Source organism: Canis lupus, chromosome 7, assembly GCF_011100685.1.
Source record: "Canis lupus familiaris isolate Mischka breed German Shepherd chromosome 7, alternate assembly UU_Cfam_GSD_1.0, whole genome shotgun sequence".
Classification (NCBI taxonomy): domain Eukaryota; kingdom Metazoa; phylum Chordata; class Mammalia; order Carnivora; family Canidae; genus Canis; species Canis lupus.
The window spans coordinates 6,346,563-6,366,070 of record NC_049228.1 but is presented as its reverse complement, the minus strand read 5'-3'; the positions used below and the strand labels follow the sequence as shown (position 1 = coordinate 6,366,070).

General features: G+C 42.7%; 1 non-coding gene across 1 annotated transcript; it reads left to right on the top strand.

Annotated features, from left to right (window-relative positions):
- Window positions 1–13,609: 13,609 nt before the first annotated feature.
- MIR29C-1 (microRNA mir-29c-1) lies at window positions 13,610–13,667 on the top strand. Its single transcript, NR_049348.1, has one exon. It is a non-coding gene; the product is annotated as a microRNA mir-29c-1 (primary transcript).
- Window positions 13,668–19,508: the final 5,841 nt, after the last annotated feature.

Sequence of the window (19,508 nt, the reverse complement as noted above, 5' to 3'; positions counted from 1 at the left end):
GAGCTACTAGTTGAAAATACTCCAGACTTAACTAATATCCATTGGAATTATGCGTTTTTCATTTTCCTTGTTTTTCCTTGTACTTTTCAGTTTTCTTTACTGACCCTGTGTCACAGGAATCAGATGAAGAAAAACATTTTTCAGTCCAACCTATATATCAACTGCTATTTTGTTCATAGAATGATGAGGGTTGAACCTGCATCACACAAAATTAAGGTATATAACAGAATAGTGATGGATGTAAGCTTTCTGTATTAACTTCAAAGAGAGAGAGGCAGAGATATAAGCAGGCTCCATGCAGGGAGCCCGACGCGGGTTGGATCCTGGGTCTCCAGGATCAGGCCCTGGGCTAAAGGCGGCGCTAAACCTCTGGGCCACCGAGGCTGCCCATAATGCCTTTGTAATAAACAGAAAATACTTCTTTCCCTAGAGAACATAAAAACTGATCTAGCTAGATTTTACTCTGATCTAATAGGAGATTTTGCTCTACATAAAAAAAAAGATGTGTGTATAAAAACATATATGAAGAAAGGTTAGCAGAAAATCAAATATTAACAGCAGTTACCACTGAGTAGTATAATTGTACGTGACTTATATGTTTTTCGCATCTTCAACCTGGATTTTGATATTCTTGTTAAGAAGACCATTCTGTGTAGCAAGAGCATTTGAAAATAAGAAAGGTGAAGAACAGACTTGTAAACAGAAATCCTAAGAGACACCTTCCTTTAAGTTATTGAGGCTATTTATATAGCTTTAGTGCAGACTTTTCCCCTAACTAGATGATGTGTGTTTCCAGCACAAGGAAAAGGCATATGGAGTGTCCAAGCTCCTGGGAGCACTTCAGCATCTTCAGGTGCACATGTTTGTATCTCTGTGAGGTCACTTCCAAGAAGTTACGAGTTTCACATCTTCCTCTGTTGAATTAGCTCCTTTCCAACAACATTTTAATTCAAGATGTTCTCCAGCATGAGAGTACTTTCTCAAGGAAGGGCACTGATATAACAGGATATTTTTATTTGGGTGACAGCATGAGTGACAAGCGAACCCCCCAGAATTTACTCATTAAAATCGTGTTACTAGCATTACACATAAGTCTGAGTTTAGAAGAAGTGTTTACGCCCTCCTTGGTGGTTGCTAGGTAGGGCACAAGAAAATACTGAGACACTGAGTAGATAAGAGACATTAAGGAATAAATTGACCTTTCCTCATTGCCTTTTTTGTCAAAGGAAGCCTGTTCTCAGTGTTGAGCAACTTGTTAGAAAGGCCTTGTTCCAGAAACATAAAGGTCCCTCATAACGCACAAAAAAATTCTGCCTCTTGTTTCTGAGCCATGGCATGGCAAGGGGAAAGTAAACAGGAGCTGGCAGTTTGGAGGAGGGTCAGCCTCAGAGAGCATGTCCTCTTTCCCTAACACAGTCAAGACTGAAAGAAGATGTTGTTTAGTCCAAGACGTCCAAACCCTTCCCTGGCCCTGCTGGAACCTCTCCTCTTCCTTAAGGCCAGGGGACAGACCCCTCTTGAGGCTCATCAGCTCAGCTGACACCCCTGTTATTCTTGCCACCTGATGCCTCATCATTGTTCTCTTTCTATCTCACGAGGCTTCCCAACATTATGTGTTACCTGCATCATCTTTCAACGTTCTCACGTCCTTCAGCTTGCAGCGGTGTCTTTGTAATCTGCCTCTTTACCTGTATCACCCTCTCTGTCCTTGTGCCTGGTTTGGGTGCCCAGGTCTTTTTTTTTTTTTTAAGATTTTATTTATTTTTTTATGAGAGACACACAGAGAGAGAGAGAGAGAGAGGCAGAGACACAGGCAGAGGGAGAAGCAGACTCCATATAGGGAGCCCGACGTGGGACTTGATCCTGGGACTCCAGGATCCGGCCCTGAGCTGAAGGCAGACGCTCAACTGCTGAGCCACCCAGGGATCCCTGGGTGCCCAGGTCTTAAGCAAGCTACAGACTGTGACTCACTCCTGGTCTACCACATGATCAACCTTTCTCCTGTAGAACTAATGGCCAAAATTCCAGTCTTAGAAGGAGATTGGAGACAAATTCATTAATGACTTCCTCCCATTTTATTAAAAGTTGATCCACAGTCAATGTACACAATTTGACCCATACCTTGATGTAAGAGAAAAATTCTAAATGGTTAGTTATAATGAATTTCTGATAAATTTTCTCTCAAATATTTATTTACACTTCTCATTTGATTAAGTCTCTATTCAGAAATTTAGGGAAATTTAAAAAGTGAGCCTTTACTCATAAGTTAGCACATGAGAAAAAAGAAGCACAATATATGGTACATTTTATAAATGACTAATGCATGTTTGAAGAATGCAGGAATGAGCAAATGAATACAATAGTGTTAATAGGCAAAATAACAAATGAAATACTGACTACTATAGGATATAAGTTTTTTATAAAGGAAACGGTTGTCATTTGGTGAAAACAAAATCAGAATTCAATATTATACAGTCAATATGATCTCTTTATAATCCTGCAAATGTAAAACAACATGCAAAGAAGCTTAAGAATACTAACCAGTGGGTGGAGGCTATTTCAGGTAATTCTTATATTTTTTATATTTTTCTTCATTTTCTATGTTTTTGATAATGAGTACTTAAGAGGAAATAGTTTGCTTTTAAAATATTGTTATAGACAGCAAGTGCTTTGAGTTTTAAAGAAAGACATCATTTTGGTTTGGAGCACTTAGAGCTTCTTGAGTAAGTGGATTCTGAGCCAGGTTATTGCAACTAAACTGGAAGAAAGGTAGTAAAATGTTTGGGAAAGTCACTTGGCAGGAATGAGGAGAAATTAAATGCTATTTTAAGCCCTCTTGTGAAATAGTTTTTAAGTTAACTTTTGCAGAGACAATCATACAGTCTCAAGGTCTCTGTGGCTTCTTCTTCTTCTTCTTCTTTTTTTTTTATTTATTCATGAGAGAGAGAGAGACAGGCAGAGGGAGAAGCAGCCTCCCTCTGCAGGGAGCCTGACATGGGACTCCATCCCAGGTCTCCTGGGCTGAAGGCAACACTAAACTGCCGAGCCACGGTGGCTGCCCTCTCTGTGGCTTCTATTCACTCAGCTGTTGTAGTGGTAAGTAGGCTGACAGTGGGTGAGAATGTGTTGCAGTAAAACTTTAATTTTTAGTTTGGTGATTTCTAATATTCAATTCTAAGTTGTGTGCCACTTTGGGTTGTAGTATAATTTCCCTTTCACCCCAATCCTGTAGCAAACAGCTGAACATTCAGGACAACAGCTATGCTAGTAAGCTGGTATCTGAATTCCTGGATTGCAGGAATGAGGTGTGGTGACAAGCCTCTGTGGGGGACAGATAGAAAGGACAGAGCAGTCGGGAGGCCAGCTGTGGCAGAGAATTCAGGGAGAGTGGGGAAGCAGAGGAGGGGAAGTCCAGAGTCTCCTCAGAATCCTGAGGTGACACTGCACATTGAAGGGAAGTGGGGGACTGGGAGGCACACCCAAGTGGCAAATGCGTGGGTTCCACAAGGAAAACGAAAGCTTCCTTCTCAAAGGTTCGTGGCATCACTGCACAAACCTGCGGAAAGCTTTGTGAAAACAGTGCCTGGGCACAGCGCTGACAGTCCTCACCCAACTCCCTGGAAGCAACCAGAGTCCCAAGAAAAACAACCACCAAGGCCTTTCCACTTCCTGAAGTACTTTCTAACTCCCCTGGTACCAGTGATGCAACTAGAGCATCATCATGTGCAAATCCTGTTCTCATTTTCAGTATTTGAGTTCCTGACAACATTATGAATTCGATATGTACAGTAGGTACCTGCTGTTTTCCTGATTTGTTTGCAGAGTTTGAGGTTGTATGCCGCTGTCTTCTTGAGGACTTAAATGGGTATTCTCTTTAGGTTTTTCATCTGTATTGGTGCTAATTGGCAGAGGAAGAAAAACAGGAAAATATCTTAGTTATATGTATTTCAGTCTTGGGGAAAATTAGCCAGCAGCTTTCATCTTGAAATTGAGGGCAGAATTTGACTCAAGTTTTTGCAAGATATGTAAAAGGAACACATAACCAAATCCCACCTTTCAGGACTAAGTCAAAACTCAGAAGTTTTGAAATGTGAAAACCATCCTGTACATTGTCAGAAGACTCTGAATTCTTATAGACAGGTGTCCATGCCTTAAAACAACACTTATTTCGAGAGTAATTCTGACTGGTAAATAATCATTTACTGCCCGATTGTGACATTTAAGCCTGGCAAGGTCAAAAGCTCTGTACGGCAATCTTACATAAGGCTTCCTTCTTCCACTTTAGCAAAGATAGTTCTGTTTTCTGTACAATTAACTCCCATGGTGTGGAGAGCAGCGGTCCTGGTCATGAGGCATATGAGGACTGAGAATAATTCCAAGGATTTAATCCCTTCTAAATGCCAATAACAGTCACGTGTAAATAACAATAGCTAACGTTTTCTGACCTTCATCCTAAACGAGGCACTGTACTAAGTGAGGTCAGGATGATTATCTCTATTTTACAGACAAGGAAAATGAGGTTTTGAGAAGGTAAGTGTCCTGCTGAGGGTTTCATACTAGTAAGTGATGTGAACACATCTCTTACTGACTGCAAAGCTCATGATCTCTGCCTCTTCCAGGGTTAAGCAAGCACTTGATTGTACATAAATGAAATGATAAGTGATTCAGTGCCAGTACCTTGAGATTTCAAATATGTTTAATAATAATAGGGACTTTAGGGGGATCCCTGGGTGGCGCAGCGGTTTGGCGCCTGCCTTTGGCCCAGGGCGCGATCTTGGAGACCCGGGATCGAATCCCACGTCAGGCTCCTGGTGCATGGAGCCTGCTTCTCCCTCTGCCTGTGTCTCTGCCTCTCTCTCTCTCTCTCTGTGTGTGACTATCATAAATAAATAAAATCTTAAAAAAAAAATAATAGGGACTTTAGGGAGGAAGCACAAAGAGCTGACTCATTACACCACTTACCAGTACTTCCTATTTACTAGTTACTCTTACCTTTTCTTGGAAATTGGAACAAGGAAGGGCATCATCCCTCACAACAGAAAGGAACTGAATCAGGTGTCAGAAGTGTCAGGGAAGACTGAATCAGGAGCCAAAGTGGTCACAGGATGAGGAAGAGCAAACAAGTGCCACACACAAGGAAGAGTAGAGGGTGGTACCGATAGGTGTTCTGGGAGGGCTTCCAGGAGAGATGACTACGTGGTTAGCTAAGGAATGGCTGAAATTGGTTTTGACCAATGAGTGGTACATGGGTGTGGGACAATGCAGCCTTAGTGAGTGCTGAAGGAGTGGCTGTCCACCTAATTGATGGTAGTTCCTGCGAACATGGAATTATGCAAGGATGCTTTATAGGGAACGGTCTTAATAGTTCTGTCACCAGTGAAGACTTGAGAGCTCTGAGTAAATGCAGGAAAGCTGGGTTATACAGGAATGGGAATGGATCAGAGGCAAGGATAAATGGGCTGTGAATGGAGGAATCTGACTATTATTCCTCAGATTATCAGTGCATGACTTACCTTGCTTAACCTTTGTCACAAATTATCGTGTAAATATATAGTGAGATATAAGGTATGCAGATGACACTTGTTTCTGACTAGTGAAAGGCCACTAATGCAAATCACAGAACCTGCTAGTCTGTGTAAATGGACAGGAATATTTTCACCAAACCTTAATAAGGACAGAGTCCCTTACAGAAATACTTTAATTTTCTTATAAGCTAGTAACTCAGACTACAGTAAAAAAAAAGGGAGGAATTGCCTACTATTCTCTAAAAGGATACTGGTTTAATGTACCAGAGTAGCTTAAAAAAAGATCAAGTAAAATTGATGGGAAGGAGGAATATTGAAAGAAAAAAGGAAATATTCCACCTTTGTAATGTATGCAGTTCTTGGTGATACAGAATCAGATTCAGTAGCAGTGGCAGCTGAAATTATTTCCAGATAGCTGAATGGGGTCAGGATTCTGAGTCCAATCATCAGGACTGAAGCAGTACCCCTGAACAATTTCCTCCTGTTGTGATTTTAAGCATGTCACTGAATTTCTCTGCTCAGAATCTTCTCTGCTTTGGGATAACAATGTTATTGGGCCAAGCTACCTCACAGTTGCTTTGGAAGCCAAAGAAGACAACAAATTTTAAAATATTTTGTAAACAAATATATATTAGCTGTTACTATTCTTATTAATCCTGACGACTGTACCAGTGGAAGTCAAAAATCATTAAATAAAAATGATTTTGAGTACCTATAGGTGGTCTCTGCTCACGAGAAGCTCATTTTCTGCTGGGGCTGAGGGGCCGGGGAGGAGTGTATTAGAGACCAAGGAGACAAGAGGATGTAATAGAGTGGGAAGTGCAGTGTGGGGCAGAGGGAGTGCACCCATAGACATACAGAAACTGGGAAAGCTAAGGATCGAGGAGGCATATGCCATCATCAGCCATGTGACACAAGTGTGAAGCAGGCTTGCTCCCCAAGCTCAGTGTTAGTATATTAAAAGAAAGAGCAACCTTGAAACCTATGGTAAGTTTAGGACAATTGAAGATATACTACCTGGTAGACGGTTGCAGCAGAATTCCCTGATGGAGGAGAGAGCTAGTTAGAGCCATCAGGTCCTTCCGTCTCGGATCACAACGCAACTGCCAGAAGGTGCCACTAAATAACAACACTGCTTTCTCCTGGACGCTAACCACCACCTCAGACAGCTGACTCCTATTTTGTAGCTCCTGTTTTCCCTGTTAACATCACTTCTGGCCACTTCACTCCTAAGTTGCTGGCTAAACAAGGCATTAAAAAAGTAATCTTTAAAAAAATAGCTTAAAGATTTACTAAAAAATTAAAATTTAAAATAGAAAGAACACAGACACAATCTCACTTTAAAATGCTGCTCAGTGGGGCCATCGTATTAAAGATTGCGTCTCTTCCTCACCCGTTCCCGAGCTCTCTCACTCTGCCCTGTTTTCTCCTAGCCTTTATCCCCCTTTATTTTAATTAATTATGTGTCTTGTTTCTAGTCTGTCTCTTGGCACTGGAATGAGAACTCCATAAAGGAGTCCATCTTCACTGATGATGGGTGCTTAACAAGCCTCAGAACTGTCCCTGGAACAGAGAAGTGATCAATAAATACTTACAAAATGAAATGTGTGTGCTAAACATCCTCTAAGAGTGCTACCACAAAAAACCTGGGTAGTTTCTGAGTTGTCTCCTGCATCAGACACAGACTTGTGCCTGCACCCCTCCAGGCCTGGTTTGATCCTGCGGCTCCCACAGAGCAGGCCTTCTATCCTGTTCTGTGTTTTGGGGCTCTGACGGAAACTGCATGGCTGTGGAAGCAAGAGCCAAGGTCCCCTCCACTCCTATTCTGTGCCTGTCATGTGGCTTCCCTCTTGTTTCCCTGATGGGGCCTTCCTGCCCTTCCTGTGAGAAATGCTTTAAATCCAGAATAGTCAGCTCACCCTATGTAGATGCAGCCACTTAGTCTTATCAGCTTCACGCACACATGGACATAGAACAATGATTAATTACCCAGCTGCTTCCACACCAGGATCTTGGGCATCCGACACTTCCTCGTGCTGATCTTAGTTATGTGTTATTTCTAACACAAAAATAAATGGCATTTTCTTATAGTAATCTCATATCCCAAGAAGTGAAAACAGGCCCAAAAAGTAAAGGCTTAGAGAAGTTTTGAAATGTTCATGGATTACATATATGTGATAGGTTCTCTGGTGGGTTACTTCGATGTTTGGGGGTTTACTCTCTAAGCTTTAAGGTTAAAGACCGTGATCTTACTCCCAGCCACATCCCTGGTCGCTACTGATCACAGAATGCTTGTGTGAGGCTGTCACACTCAGAAAGAACATGGGCACAACAGGGGCAGATTTTAAGACCTGGAATACATGAACATACACAGGGTGTATGATCTGAGGGTGTTTAGATGAGACAAGATAATTGTTTTGTGTGTGTGTGGTTTTTTTTTTTTTAATTTATCTAAGACAGGGGAGGGGAGAGAGAGAGAGAGAGAAGCAGGCTCCCCATTGAGCAGGAATTCCAGAAGACCAGGGATCATGACCTGAGCCAAAGGCAGATCCCCAACCCACTGAAGCACCAAGGCACCCTATCATTTCTAAAGAAATAATTTTTATGAAATGGCTATTGAATCCGTTTTGTGCCCAAGGATGATAATATGAAGAAATGGTATTAAGTTACATGGAGGAAACAAATCAATGCTAGACTTAAGAATTTGATCCTTCAATTGAACTAGGAACAGGCCATAGGAATGCAGAATGAAGTCCTTGGGAGAAGAGAGGATGGGAGAGGCAGTCATGAATGTTTCTAAGAGAGTCATTTGCCTGGGCTGGTTTTAACTTGATATATTGGTCTAGAAATAGAAAGTGAGAAGCCTCAACTACTTTAGTTCAACCTTAACTTAAAAAAAAATTTAAGACTTAAAACTGTAGTAGTACTAAAAGAGACTTTAAGGGGAAGAGGTTATTGATAGACTTGCTAATAGAAAGCATCAAGGCTACTTTTCACTTTTTTTATAATGAAGAAGAATGAAGTGTCTTTACCTATCAAGCCATAACATGTAGAGAATATTAGGAAGAATAAAGATTTAAATGTAAATCTCTGCTAATTATTTTATCATGAAATTGAGTTCCTGACTAGATTATAAGGTGCTCTGCTGTAATATTCTGCTTTTAAAAAGTGTACACTGGCCTCCTCTGAAAGAGCAACTTTAGTTTCTGTTAGGTTTGTTTTAATTAGGAGACTTTATTTAGAACATTTGCTATAGCAAGCTATTCTCTTAAAGGTATAAACTGTTCCTCATGGGTATAGAATTTATCATGGTTAAACTCTGATAGTATTGACTATGACCTTGCAGATTTTATTCTAAATAAATCAGCAAAGGGGTACCTGGGTGGCTCAGTGGTTGAGCATCTATCTTCCGGCTCAGGGCGTGATCCCTGGGGTCCAGGGATCGAGTCCCACATCAGGCTCCCCGCAAGGAGCCTGCTTCTCCCTCTGCCTGTGTTTCTGCCTCTCTCTGTGTATCTCATGCATAAATAAAATCAGTCAATCAGCGAATACAAAAGCTGGATATGTTCTCTTCCTAGTCAGAAATGTTTATTTAGATCTAATCCTTGTAAGGTTTTAGAAAGTTTAAATATTGGGGCACCTGAGTGGCTCAGTGGGTTGGGCATCTGCCTTTGGCTCAGGTCGTGATCCCAGGGTCCTGGGATAAAGTCCCACATCGGGCTCCACAGAGAACCTGCTTTTCCCTCTGCCTGTATCTCTGCCTCTCTCACTCTCTCTCTGTGACTATCATAAATAAATTAATTAATTAATTAAAAAAAAGAATAAATAAAAATCTTTTTAAAAAGTTTAAAAACTAGGTGGGTTTACAAAATATTTATTTTTTAATGCCCTTCAAAAAGCCTCAATTCTTTGACACTGGCAACCTGTAATGTGTGTGCCAGTGGGACACACTACGTAACTTCTAGTGCTTTGATAAAGTCTGCATACAGAGGTATGGGTTAGGAATGTTTCAGCAAAACTGGGATACCAACTGTCTTATCAACACGGGCAATTTGGAAAAATTTCTTCTGCCTATTTTCCCTTTTTGTAAAATTTGAATCCTTCTTAAAATTCTAAGCTTTTTTTTTTTAAGTGTTCTTATTGTCATATATATTGCTTTTAGTGTGAATAATTCTCTACCCATAATATACATCAAGGGCCTTCTTTATAATTATGGATTATTATATATCATGTAGTAGTGCTTTTTTTTTAAGTTTTATTTTACTTCTCTGTGGCTTCCAAAAGAGTAAGGTACAGTTACAATATTTTTTAGAAGAATATGGCTGTACTTACCGTTTTTGTATGTTAGAATTATTCAACAGGAAACGACGATGGGTGAAAGAAAGATTGCACCAAAGAAAAGGCCCAGGCAGTAAAACAGGGTCACTGAATGCATGGAAAACATAACCCATAGGTTTTAAACTCTAAATACCTAGTCCCACTAGTGGTTGCCAGTGAGTTTTTTATATGTAACTATAAATTCTACATTTAAGAAACACCTCACACAGGCTTACCTTTAAGAGTAAGTTTACCTTTAAACTGCTCCCAGCTTAATCTGGTGCATTAGTAGTATTACCACAAAGTTTTAGATAAGGGGTGAGCAGAGCAGTTTGTGACCTTTGATCCAGAGCAGCCTTTCAGCAAATAGGTGAGAACAGCACTGGAGCTCCTGCCTCCAGCACCCCAGGACCTAAAACTCCTGTCTTTGTGTAAGACACAGGCACAAGCTCTTCTAGGCAGCAAAGTCTACCCCTAAACCACTCCTCTTATGTAGGCAGGTCATGGAAATGGGCTTAGGAGATTGGGCTCTGTGGCTTCCAGTTTGTGCAAGTGGGCACAACTACCATCCTGAGAAGCTTCCCGGGTTATCAACCGAAGAGGAATTGTGCTCTCCAGCTCCATTGGAAAAGGAAGGATGCTTATTCATTTGTAACAATTCAAAGCCAGTATAGACACTTCCATAAAGGGGGCGCTTGGGTGGCTTAGTGGTTGCGTGTCTGCCTTTGGCTTGACGTGATCCTAGGGTCCTGGGATCGAGTCCCGTATTGGGCTCCCCACAGGGAGCCTGCTTCTCCCTCTGACTCTCTCTCTTATGAATAAATAAATAAAATCCTTTTTTTTTTTTAGTTTTAAGAAACTTCCATAAAGGACACTCACTCTACATGCCTGTAGGGATGCCAATCTTGCCACACTGTGGCCTGAATTTGGACTTTCTTTCCTTCCAGCTGGAATTGTAAGAGATGTTGATCTCTCATTTTACATTTCTTTCATTGTAAGTGAATACTTACTGTGAAAGGTGCTAGAGCTCCTCATCAAACCCTTCTCAAAACTTACCAGTTGTGAGAGCATCCCGTGTGCCTGAAGGGAAGACAAAAGCCAGGATGACACAAGTGTGGCATGCAGCATGATCAAACAGGAGCTTTCAGCCAGGGACAGATTCATCCTGATTTCTTTTCAGCATACAGTCTACTGTTTTTCTAATATAAAAAGCCATCGGTCTCCCTCACACAACTCATTTTATCTTGTGCACTCCACAAAGTATGTGTTTTTTTTCTGTGTTAACTTAATACTTTTAAAATAAAATAATTACAGCAGAAAATTTACAGAACAAAAGATACCATCTATAATCCTCCTATTCTGACATGTTTTGTACAATCCATTCTGGTACATTTTCCCATGCATCTACGTTTTTACACAGTAAAAACGTGCATTCCCATGCATTTACGTTTTATACAGTAGAAATCCAAATAAAGACAGAGCCAAATAAAAAGAAACTCTAGTGGATATATCAGTGCAATCCAAAATGTCTATTGTATAATTAAGTTGTTTCCAGTTTTATTTGTAATGAAGGCCTTGATAAAAATGCATGAAATATTTTTCAAATTAAAATATTCCATTAGAGTGGATTCCTAGGAGGGCTAATTGGTATGAATATTTGTATTATTCTCTCTATATATTCCATGTTTTTCATAGGCTTTTTGCCAGTTGCTGTGGTATCTTCAACATATGAGGATATCCGTTTCATCACATCCTTGATTTTTATTAGATATTCACATAAGAATTTTTCTATTGGAGATCCCTGGGTGGCTCAGCAGTTGAGTGTCTGCCATGGGCTCAGGGCCTTATCCTGGAGTCCCCCATGGAGTCCACAATGGGCTCCCTGCATGGAGCCTACTTCTCTCTCTCTGCCTCTCTCTCTCTTGAATAAATAAACTTTTTTTTTTTGTTGTTAAATAAAAAAGAAGGGATCCCTGGGTGGCGCAGCAGTTTGGCGCCTGCCTTTGGCCCAGGGCGCGATCCTGGAGCCCCGGGATCGAATCCCACATCGGGCTCCCGGTGCATGGAGCCTGCTTCTCCCTCTGCCTGTGTCTCTGCCTCTCTCTCTCTCTGTGTGTGTGTGTGTGACTGTCGTAAATTAAAAAAAATTTAAAAAATAAATAAATAAAAAAGAACCTTTCTATTGTCATTAACGTAATGGGGGGGGGGAAGGTATCTTGCCCCTTGCTTTTGCATTTCTTTAGTTTTAATGAGGTTAAAGTTTCCAGATTTACATGCAGGGTAAATATATTCTTTCTCCCTATCCTGCATTCTAAGATAGTTTCTGCATTTCCTTGCTCCTTTTTTAGTGCTGTGTTGCGTTGAACTCCGCTAAAGAAACTTCACTTACCTTAGAAAGGTCATGGAGACTTTTGTGAAGTAGGAGATCCAGGCAGTGAGATGGGTAGTAGAACAATAAGCCAACTTCAGCTGAAGGTTTTGAGAGACAATCTGGGTAGAAGAGAAAGAAGCTAGGTTCTCAGAAAGCAGTTGCATTAACACATGGATCCTTGGAGAACTGAAATGGGTAAAGTGGATTTTAGGATATTTTTTTTTAATTTATTTATTTATGATAGTCACACGGAGAGAGAGAGAGAGGCAGAGACACAGGCAGAGGGAGAAGCAGGCTCCAAGCACCGGGAGCCCGATGTGGGATTGGATCCCGGGTCTCCAGGATCGCGCCCTGGGCCAAAGGCAGGCGCCAAACCGCTGCGCCACCCAGGGGTCCCTAGGACATTTTTATAAGGGTCACATAATGTAATACTTCCTTGAGTCTTGCTGGGATATTCCAGTAAAGTCTTACCTTTTCCATGATTTCTGGAGTTAAATTTATTTAGTGGCCAGGCAATACTGTGTTATGGTAGTCTTGAGACTACACAGTTAAATATAGGCCATACATATTTTAGCATCATATTCTAGGCTTAAAGGGGAGCCCAAGATCACCCCTTACTGTGAGGAAGATTATATAAATCAGGTCTCTGGCATAACTGGGCCATTGAAATAGGAAATATGGTATTTTTGAGCATCCCAAGAAGTTCTTCATTCTGTGATGCTAGCATTCAAATAATTCTTATTTGGCTTGCTGTTTTCTCTCAAACTGCTCCCTGTGTATTCTTGCAAGTCCCTAATTGGTTTCCCCAGCTTCCTTTTTAGGAAGGCCTAGGGCTGGTATCTTGAGCAATTTACCCTAAGTCTTAAGGAAAATACTCTTTTTTTTCCCCCCTGTTTTCCATTGTCTTATGTTTGTTTGCCTCTTCTCACTAGAGAGTGGTAAGATTTCAAGGACCAGGTAACATGATAAAGAGTAGGAACAAGAGTGCAGGGAGAGGTACTTTTAGTCTGGGTCTGTTTTAACTCCAGAGGGATGAAAGGGTTTACATGTGAACATGAGAAGTCTACCCTAAGGTGTGAGTTCCAGGAATCTACTGGTTAATAGTTAGTTGGCCTAATCTAATTCTCTTTGTATGTATCTTCCTGACTCAGAACTGCTTATTGTCTGGTGTTTGGGAACTTGACCTGATAGCTTTCCATTTCATCATGACTCATACCGGGATTTTCTCCTCTGTTATACCCGGAGGACGATTCCATCCACATCAGCACTGTACCTGCTCCTAGACGCCCTGGAACATTCAGCTGCCGTTGCGGTGCAGCTGGAGTCAGACTTGCCACCGCACGGCCAAGTGCAGGACCCCCAGGAGCACCACCGGACCCATCTCTTACACAGGCTGACCGATTTCTCCTGGTGTTCAGAGTCTGTTTTTGTCTAGCACCATTTGAAATCGGTTATGATGTAGGGGGAAAAGCAGCAGCCTCGAAGCCTCATGCCAACTCTGGTGAGCGGCCGCCTGTGGTTTCTTGGAAGAAGGATGGGCAGAGAGTGGGGAAGGACGATCTGGCACTTTGTTCACTAACTTCTTTAGCTGCATCTATGATACCTTATTGCAGAGGTAAGAGAGAACATAATGTATTTTTTAAAAAACAAATGGCTACAATGTATCTGATGTCCTGGGTTGCATTTTGCTGAAATGTGGTGCTGTATGTGCTATAAATGGTGCTGTTGAATTATCTTTCTGTGCAGAGTCTATTCCTGCATCCTGACTTGAATAAATATTTTACTCTAATCAGTCACATCTTTGTTTTTCTTCTGTCATTTCCCATTCATGAAAAGGCGACTTGCGATGCAGATTTTACCTACCTCCTGAGACTTTACGAAAGGTTACGCAGACACACATTAAAAACGAAGCCAGCCCAATAAGACAAGACTGCAATTCTGTGAGCCAAGAAACAAAAGGAGAGAAAAGATCACAGAAAAGAGAAATGTTCAAGCCTGGGTGGAGGGATGCTCCTTCCTGATGGGGAAACAGGTTGGTTCCCGATGGGCAGCAGCCCTGGCACCTCTGTGGTCAGGGATCCTTTGAGAAATTTTGTGTAACTGAACACATGTCACATGGCTGGTCAAGGAAAGCAGCCTGATGATTCTCGTTACTTTATAAAAGATGCAGGAGGTCTACTTGTGAATCTAAGTTTCTATGAACCCTTGAGGGCAGGGCGAACCAGTTCTGTAAGGTGTTCAGTGACTGGCCAGATTTGAATGTAGGGGGGCTTACACCTGGGGACTCTTCAGGGAGGACTGTGGCCCTTGAGTGAGTACTTTGTGTGATATCAGAGACATCTTGAATCTGGTTTATAGGGCCATGCAAGTTTTAGGGTACACCCATATGGGGTCTGGTTATACTGTTCTGGGATCGGGACCTACACAGGTTTGTCCCAAAGTTTCCCCAGGTGACTGATGTGCAGCCACTCCTCTGTGGGCTTGCTTCTAAAAGGCTTTCCTACACAACACGGGTGTGAGGACCCCTGGCGTGGGTGTAGGAGTGTCCTGTAACAAGTACAACAACTGGGGGTTGGTCTTAGCCTCCTTGGGCGGCTGTAAGAAGACACCAGGGACCCGGGAGCCTAGACACAACACGCACTTCCGGTCTGGGATGCTGGGAAGTCTAAGGTCGGGGTGCCTGCAGATTCAGGGCCCAGTGAGAGCCCGCGTTCCGCTTCAAGACACTGCCTTCCCAGGCCAGAGGAGCTTAGGGGTCGCTCCTGGGCCTCTTCACAGGGCCACTCATCCCATTCATGAAGGCTTGAAGGCTCTGCCCTCCTGACCTAATCCCTCCCCAGAAGCCCCACCTCCTAATCCTGTCACCTGGGGTGGGGGTGGGGGTGGGTAGGATTTTAACGTGGGGATCTGGGTGCCACTCTAGCATTCACACATTGTCTCAAAACACCACCGCCTCGTTTCTTTCAGTCCTGGAAGTGTGACATCATTTCCCGAGGCTGGACTCCAGGCTTTGGCAGGGCTGGGCTTCCGCCAGAGGTCCAGGTCCGAGGAGGATCCGTTCCTTTGCTTTTCCAGCTCCCAGAGCTGCGCTCTTGGCGCGAGGGCCCTGCCTCCACCCCCAAGGCCGGCAGCAGAGCACAGGGTCACACCGCCCCTCCTGCTGTCAGCTTCCCCAGGGTTCCCCTGCAGGGAAGCTGGTGATTACAGTGAGGGCCCCGCCCGGATCCCATGTGCCAAGGCCCTCAGCGCCAGAGGTAGCATCACAGGTCAGGGGCAGGGCTCCCAAACCACAGAGGGCAGCGCTCAGCCTCGGGCCCCAGCCGGCTCCCCGGACTCAGAATCTGCGTCTCAGCAAGACCTGCCTGCACACTAGAGCGGGAGAAGCATGGTGCCATGGGGTCCTGCCCAGGTGCTACCCAAGCCCCAGGCCAAAGACAAACGGAGGGGGTGTTTTCCCAGGAGCCTCTGCAGGTGGTGCTGGGTGATCAGATGAGTGGCGTTTCCCCAGGCACCGTGACGAAGTGCTCACCTAAAGGGCCGAGGTGGCCAGATGCGCCCTGAAGCCACCGGCCCTGAGCACCGGGATGCCGGAGCTCTCGCTTGGCTTCCATAGTTTGGCACAAGGCTTGCCACTGCCACATAAAATAATTCCATTTTTTAAAAAAGCTTTGTAAGGGGGAGATATCTATTTAAGATGTAAATATAAGCAGCTTCTCCTGTGAACAGCAATTTTACTACCCATTTGCAAGACAGCTTGCTCCATATGCTCTATATTTGTGGCCATTTGTTCACTTTTCTAAGTGAGGAAGGAAATGAAAGAGGAAGGGGAAAAATGATTGACTACAGGCCCCAAAGTTATACTTCCCCCGTATTTAAGCAACAGGAACAGGGTTTACCCCTTATGAAAATGTTAATTTCACAGAAGGAAATACAGAAAGGCTTAGTTAATACTAGATCCGAAATGAAATTTAAAATATCCTCTGGGAATCACAGCGATGACTGGAACCTCTGAATGACCAAGTCGGAAGGACTCCGGGAACGTCATATGCCCAGAGAGCCCACAGGAGGGCAGCAGTGCTACGTGATATAAAGATTGACTCCCTTTAGTGCAAATTTTCCTGGATGGAATTGGAAATGGTTAAAGCAAAAATAAGCAGAGAAAAAATTATGTACGTGCACAGGTAGTTGGCTTTTCATTTCTGGGAGTCAGTAGACTATGTTAGATCCCGCTCTTGAGTAGAAATATGCAATTATTAAAATATATAAGAAAGTTCATTCTTGGTTAATATGTTAGCTGTCAGGCATTATTACTAAGTTTTCAAATACCAAAGCTGCCTATTTTTTTTAAAGCAAAAATATTCTGAAACAATGCAAATTCAGATTCCTGCCAATCCTCTCTCTCTTCAGCATTCCTACAGGAGACTTTTTGGTAGTTACCTTAAAAGCTCCTTTGTACATTTTATGCCAATTTGAAAAAGTATTCTGTAGTCTCTAGCTAAAGCCAAATACAGTTTAATAAATTGTTTTCTTATAGACAACCTAATTTTCATCCAGTGCTATCAGAAAGATTGCCTCTGGTTTTTCCAACCACAAATAGCCATGTTTCGTTAACTAGGCAACATCTTATGTCTCAGACTGTATTCTGATGGAATAGGCTCAATTTAAAAAAATAGCATTTCATGGAGCACATGGGTGGCTCGGTCAGTTAGGCGTCTGACTCTCGATTTCAGCTCAGGTCATGATGTCAGGGTCATGGGATCTAGCCCCGAGTGGGACTCCGAGCTCAGCAGAGAGTCTGCTTGAGAGTCTCTCTCCATCTCCCTCTGCCCCTCCCCCAACTTCCTCTTTCTTTCAAAAAATAATAAATCTTTCAAAAAATAAATAAATCTTTCAAAAAATAATTTAAAAGACCCAGCATTTTGTAAATATAAGCCTTTACCTTCAGTGTTTATATGTGGAAACGGCAGTGGAGCTTGAGAATCACTAATGCAGAGCTTCTCAACCTTAGCTGCATATTAGAATCACTTGGGAAGCTTTAAAAAAAAAATCCCTATACCCAGGCCACATCCCAGATCAAGTCCATGAGAAACTTTTGGGAGGTGGGACTCAGGCCTCTGCAAAACTCCCCAGGTGACTCCCATGTGTGACGGTGGCTCCAAAAATATCAAGGACGTTTAACAATCTGATTTAACTCGAATCTGGAAAATGACCAAGATTTTTTTTTCCCCCTGAACAAAAGCAAACCGTTATTATTAAACAAATCAGCTTTGATGCTCTCATTGTTGGGACATGGGCTTCCGGGTCCCCCAGTGTAGCCCTGATCCCAGGACAAGAAAGGCAGGTGTCCGAAGCCCCGAGGGCTGCGGGCCGCAGGGGAGCAGGTGCACAGCAGGTACAGGCGAGGCCGGGGGGGGGCAGCTGGGGTCTCCCTGCAGGAAGCCCTCGAGGAGGGCGGCAGCTCTGCGCCCCGGGGCGGGAGGGGGGCTCCCAGGGCCCGGCCCCCCGCACCGCCTGCACTCTGGGGGAGGACGCTCTGCCAACGCACACGTCGCCACCCATACGGTTCTCCACGGCTCACGGTTTATTTTTTGCAACATCTGAAGATCCACTTTTCAAGCAATGAACGGTAAAGACCCCTGCCCACGAGACTTCTCCTTTCACTGCAAATCCATTCTGACAGCTGTAGCAAACTGTTCACAGGTTCCAAGCGTTTCTTTCCATGTAATTCCATGGAACTTTCCATTTGAAGGTTTGCCCACGCATTTGTCAATATCTGACAAACAGAATTTATATTTACACATATACATCCATTTCCCATATAAATCTACTAAAATGAAAAATCTAAATCTGAAGCAGAAACGACTATAAAAGTCCATATATTTTCAAAAGCATAATGATCTTTGGTTGAAAAACACTCCATTTCGGCTTGTCAAAAATAAACAGTACAGCCATCCCTTGCTTCTAAGCAAGTGCTACGTCCCTGAAAAGTATGTGCATGGGGATTATAAAACTTCACCTCTGTGCTTAATTCAGATTTCCTCTTTCTTTATGTTCAAGCTTCTCTTCCCCAAGTCCCTGGCCAGATCCCCGAGGGAACACTCGCTGTGCCTCACGAACGGGCCTTTATCTGTAGGACAATTCTTAACTCCGGTCCGTGCTCCATTCCCAATCACATCCTTCTCCAGGAAACATTTCTTTGGCCTAATTTGTGCTACTAAATATATAAAAGTGCAAAACAAAACAAAACAAGGGGAAAAGCATCATCTGAATTCCAGGGGCCGTCCTCTGCCCACGGGGCTTCTTTGAGAGACCCTGCCTGGTGTGAGGACTCACAGGCCCCCTTCTGTTGGGCCCGAGCATCAGATGCTACCTCAGCTGTTTGCTTTTTCTGTCCCCTTGTCTGACCAAGGCAGAAACCCCGTTTTCTTTTCTGAAATACGTGGCTGAATTTTTACTCTGGTTTTAGCCTGCGATGCTCTTAAAAAGTAAGATTCTGATGCAACCTCAGGTTAACTGATGGATATATTCCTGCTAAACTTACCCCTTTCACATGACATTGTCTAAAGGAAGACACCTCTTTATTCAAGTGTAGGGAGAAGATGACCCATTGCCAGAATTTAGAGGGGAATCCAATTTCCTTAAAGAGTAGAGTCCCCTGCAAGGCCGCAGTGTTCACTCTTTCCACCGGCTGGCATTCTTGTTAGGAGAGCCAGGGCTCTCTGATGTCGTACAGGAGTTCGCAACTGATTCTGAATTCCTAATTGATTTCTCAGCCTGCTTAAAAAGTTCTCAAAAAAATAAAAATCAAAAAAATAAAAATAAAAACAGCAACAACAAAAAAGTTCTCAAAAGCGCAGTACCGATGCCATACACTTTTTAGCTTCTTTAAATCACCAAGAAATTAAAAACAGTTAACATATAGAATCCTACCCTATTTAGAATATTTTCCAATAGTATTCTTAGTTAAGGAAGTCAAACTTGTTCAAAATCCCAATATGCAGGTTTCTGTTTTGTAATGTTTAAGGGCAGAAGCAGCATAGACATATTCATAAAGGCATTTAACACTAAACAATATATAAAACACATCTTAGAGCTGTTGAAAGAATGAATCTTAAGGCTTGGCATTAATCTTTGAACAAAAAATTTTTTAGATTACTTTCTTTGCAAATGAATAATTTATTTTGAATTGTAGTTCTTTACATATGGAGAGTTTTTTTTTTTTTTTTTTATGATAGGCACACAGTGAGAGAGAGAGAGGCAGAGACATAGGCAGAGGGAGAAGCAGGCTCCATGCA